Genomic DNA, 5,491 nt, shown 5'->3' with positions numbered 1-5,491 from the left:
TGCTGTTTCTAGGCGAATTTTAAGCAACAATGCAAGAAAGCCTATCACAAAAAAGCAAATAATTTATCCTGTTAGTACATGTAGATTAAACTAAGTACGTGAACGACTCGTGTAACTCGCAATATCTTTCGCTGTGCGAGATTTCAGATCGTGGTTTTCTTGGCTGCCATTAGCAGTATTTTGTAAGGCCCTTGTTTCTCCATCTTCAGAACAGAATATTCGTCGGAAACGATAGTAACAATACCACATGATATAACAACACAGAAGCCCACAACCTGAATCATTTGAATACACTTAATGTTAATTTTTCTGAGAATAACAAAATTAATAATGTTAACGATAATAATCTAAGACTGGGGATGTATTCCTTGTGTTTTTGTACACTTTAGTGGCATTTATTGTTTTATTCCATACAGAGTTTTCTTTTCAACACAAGGCAGTTCTTTCTGGAAGTCAGCTGAAGTACGGGACGAATATCTGATTAAAAATTCCAAGAAATTTTGCAAATAATTAGTAATGAAACTCGATTCAGAGTTTAGCTGTGAATCGGATCGTGTCAAGGCGACGCACGTTTCGAATTTACAGATTGGGTTTTATTTCAGTTAATACTCACCTTAGGGAAGAAGGTTTTTCAAAATCTTGTGTATATTTATTAATCACATGTATAATGTACCAAAAAATGCTCTTGAGAAAATGTATAACTAATCATGCAATGTAACATTTACATGGGCCCAGTCTACTATAAAAATTTGTGATTTCGTCGTCGTCAACCAATTTGTCGTCAAAAAATGACGTCATCAACAATGTCAACAGATATTTGTTTACACGGCATTGTTGTGGAACACAACAATGCCGAGTAAACAAATAACGCTTCACAACAAAGAAATCAAAAAATATCAAGCCAGTCGAATTATCACTGCTCCAGAAGGAGCACTTAGCATTCTTGAATATTGACTGACAGTTGGCCTAAAACATCAGAAAAGTGAAAGAAGACGTTATCAAGTATTTGAAGTACCAACTCCAACAAGGTAAACTGATACTCATTCGATATATTACGATTACGAAAACTATTATGAAAACTGACTTTATGATCGATTTTAAGACAAAGATTTGCAGGGGTGGGGCTGGACGTAAAAAGTTGATTGAACCAGAACTGTTGACCTCTGAACAGCGACGTAAAGAACTACATCAGACATATTTAAGAAATAAAGAAAAGCGAAGGAAGACTTACATTGATAAACGTAGAAAAACGTATTCAATAAGAACAGAAGGGAAACAAAGCAGACGAAGATTTGTAAGGGTGGGGTTGGACGTAGAAAGTTGACTGACCAAGAACAGTTGGCCTCTGAACAGCGACGTAAAGAACTACAACATCAGACATATTTAAGAAATAAAGAAAAGCGAAGGAAGACTTACATTGATAAACGTAGAAAAACGTATTCAATAAGAACAGAAGGGAAAAAAAGCAGACGAGGATTTGTAAGAGTGGGGTTGGACGTAGAAAGTTGAGTGACCAAGAACAATTGGCCTCTGAACAGCGACGTAAAGAACTACAACATCAGACATATTTAAGAAATAAAGAAAAGCGAAAGAAGACTTACATCGATAAACGAGACCATATTAACGACACATGTAGAGAAACAGACGAAGATTTGCAAGGGTGGGATTGAGCGTAGAAAGTTGACTGACCAAGAACAGTTGGCCTCTGAACAGCGACGTAAATAACTAAAACATCAGAACTATTCAACAAAAAACAGAAGAGAAAAAAAGAAGACTTGCAAGGGTGGGTTTGGACGTAGAAAGTTGACTAACCAAGAACTGTTGGCCTCTGATCAGCGACGTAAAGAAGTAAAATATCAGATTACAGGAAGCGCTCCGAAAAGATTAGCCATCGTTGTCGTCAAAAAATGACGTCATCAACAATATCACCTTATATTTGTTTATACACGGGGGTTAGTTTAGCGTCTTACTCAAGATTTTAAAACGCAACCAACCCCCTTCGGTGTTTTGGTCAAGTGTTTAAACCCCCCATTCGGGGGGGTTAGTTTAGTTTCTTACTCAGGGGTTAAAACACTTGAATGAGATACTAAACTAACTCCCTTTTGGGACTAACCAAGGTTGGTTGCGTTTTACAAACTTGACCAACCCCCCCTAGGAGCTCCGAAAGGAGCGCCCTGCTCTAGTACAACGAAAAAATGTGCAGCGTCACTAATAAGTTTAATCGAAATCTGTTATATAGTTTCGTAGTTATAACACGTGGACCTGCGGACAGCGCCGTTCATAATGCAGTCAAACTGGACGCAGTGCGCAGAACGCACGAAAAAATGCGTCAGTAGATTTTGTTTATAAACTCTGTTACTAGGCGCTGCATTCGACATAGCTTTTCAGCAGTTCAGTTTCTAAAATCGTTAATTGTATCCCTAAACTCATTCTGGCAAGTTAATTAGGAACGAGATGCCAGGTGGTGTTCGACATTGAACACTCTTTGCACTCGTTGAAAAGACGACTGACGAACTGGAACGAGCAGGTCACAAAATGACACGACCTTCGTGGGATGTTGTGTAATCAGAGCGACACGTGTGATTATTAACCGTGTCAGATTTTATTGAATTGCAACCATCAATAAATACTTTAATATGGATTGGTGAATTGGTTAGTAAATTTGGGTAAATTCAATTGCACATGCTTTATAATAAACGTTTTAACATTTTTATTTTTCCAAGTCATTTGCTGAATCTCTTGGTACGTTAATACATATTAAAGTATTATTAATTGTCCGTCATCGTAACAAATAATATATTTGAACATAAAAAAGTCAAGAGAAGAATGAATCAAACAAGTATCTACTTCTAGGAGTATCCGAGGTTGTGATACGGGCGGTAAGCACCTGACAGAAACTTTAAAAAAAATTACAAATTCCCTGAAGAGCTGACATATTTTCTTGTTCTATCAATAAAACTCTTTTCGTATTTTTACTATCAACATAATAATCTAATCCCGGAAAACTCTGTCACTATAAAGTAAACGAGGTGCTGATCATGAAGTCTGCAAGCCTGTAAGCCTGTGACCTCTCTTTTACGCCGTCGAAAGACCTTTCGGCATTATTTAAATCCGTATTCAGTATATCACCAAAATAAAGGCGCCTTACCTAAATTAAGCGATCTTTTCACTTCACAAGACATGCTTCAGAGTTGTTCCACATTGTCCTCTTTTTTTTTTTTGTAGTGTTCTGTCTGACGGCAGGTCCATATATTATGAACAGGATCCTTCCAACCTCTTCAGGTTGTCAGGGACCTGCTCATACATATATACATTCTTGGCAGAGATGATCAGAAGTGGTTTGCCATTGCCTTCTTCTGTGTGTGAATGGAGTAATTGTTGGGATGCCACGGAGAAACCGGGGAAGCCCCCGGAGGAAAACTCCGTGATGCCTAGACCACGGCCTTGCCCAACACAAGTTATAAATTTGAGCACCACCGGGAATTGAACCCGGGACCCCAGGCTTACAAGGCTAGTGTTCTGACCGCTAGACCACCGTGGCGGTATATTGTCCTCTACGTAACTAAATTGAATTTGGATTTGAAATTTTCACAGCGGCTAGTCCGAAGTTGGCTGTCTACCACTCTACGCGACGCAACAACCCAGAAGACAGCCATCTTCAAATTTAAATTGGTTTATAAGACTACAAGTGTTCCATTTTGAAAAATTTCGTTCTTACAGAATAAACAGTCTTCATGAAAAACTGGGCTAATTTACTGACAATGGATTCCGTATTCAATTAATTGATTTCGCGTTGTTACATACTTAACTATGCACATAATATACCATTGATTATAGTCCGAAGTCCTCCGATTCATAGAAAATTATCATTAGGTTGGCTAATGGCCACGCAGTTTTACATGTATTACGCTACCCAATTTAAATGTGGAGGGGGCATCTATTCACTTCCTCCTAACGACGAAATTGGTTGTGGGCTTGGTGGTTGCTTTAATTACGAACATCGTATTGAAAATCGAACTGGGCTAGCTGAACTACCATTGGCTAAAGCTCTCATAGGCCCAGTGAGAATTTTTAAAGTCTTCAGTTTGTTAGTTTGTTTGGAAGAAGCGAATTAATTGCATTTTAATGGCCAGGCCTCTCGCGTGATCCGAGCCGAGTAGTGATTGGATATTGTTTGTATCATTCGTTTTACTGAGCCAACCTTAATTGGGCCTTTCTTGTCATGCCCAAAATGATCAGCCGTACCTGGGGATTTGACGAGGCTCGTAGCTAAAAAGCGTCGTTAGGAGACAATTAATCTGTGTGTACTGGCATTCTGTCTGATGAAGAAATAATTGCTGTAACTCCAAACCACTTTTATTGAACTTCCGTTCATTGATCGTATAAGTAACAAATATTTGTTTTGCATGTGTGTGAGTGGTTGGTATCCGCGGAGGATTCGTACAAGAAATTACAACCACTGATCACAAATTTAAGAGCATAAAATGCTCTTTAATTATTACAAAATGTAGCGCTCCTCGCCGACCTTTCGTTCTAATAACTCTAAATATGTTCGTGAAAATAGTTGAGTTATAAAGTATTTCGGGTGCTTTATCTAATTCCATCTTCAGATTTTGACTTTTTGTTCTTTACATAATAACAACCAACGATGTGGAACTTGATTGGTGACCTGTTCCCTCGTTCTGTTGAATGTCGCCTATTTAAATTTCCATGTTATTCTGTTCTCTTCTTTGTGGGTTAATTCTATCCGATGCTTCTCATTTCAAGCGCGTTCTGATGTTTGGGGCTTAGAAGTTCGTGGTTCGTTATTCTGGTGTGACATGTCTCTGATCAGTGGAGTTTGGTTTCTGGCTGATGCTGAGAATTTGTTAATGATTGCTGTTCGTTCCCTGCGCCTTCTTCTGTCTGTCTCTTCCTTTGTGCTCTACTGGAGATGCTAGAGACATTCAGCTGTTCACAACTAGTGTCTCTTCGATTGGGGCTGGGATATCGATACTCAGTGCCTAATTTGTGTTGGGATAGATTATGTTAGGTTATGTTAGTTTAGGTTAGTTTAGGTTTGGTTAGTTTATGTTAGTTTAGGTTTGGTTAGGTTATGTTAGTTTAGGTTTGGTTAGTTTAGGTTAGTTTAGGTTTGGTTAGTTTATGTTAGTTTAGGTTTGGTTAGGTTAGGTTAGTTTAGGTTAGTTTAGGTTTGGATAGTTTAGGTTTGGTTAGTTTAGGTTTGGTTAGTTTAGGTTTGGTTAGTTTAGGTTTGGTTAGTTTAGGTTTGGTTAGTTTAGGTTTGGTTAGTTTAGGTTTGGTTAGTTTAGGACAGGTCAGATCAGTAAGGAAAGGTCGTATAGTACCAGATACCTAAGGCTTTCGGGGCGGGGGGAGGAATGTGTAATGTGAAGTTAAAACATCTTATTAATTTTCACAAATTTGAATTTTTTCTTCCTGAAACATGTATTTTCAACAAAACAAAGTGTCAAAAAAGTAAAGAAAAATG

This window comes from Zootermopsis nevadensis, unplaced genomic scaffold (genome assembly GCF_977971745.1).
Source record: "Zootermopsis nevadensis isolate Lab colony 2312 unplaced genomic scaffold, Znev_1.0 Znev_ptg000024l, whole genome shotgun sequence".
NCBI lineage: Eukaryota > Metazoa > Arthropoda > Insecta > Blattodea > Termopsidae > Zootermopsis > Zootermopsis nevadensis.
This window is presented reverse-complemented; position numbering follows the sequence as displayed.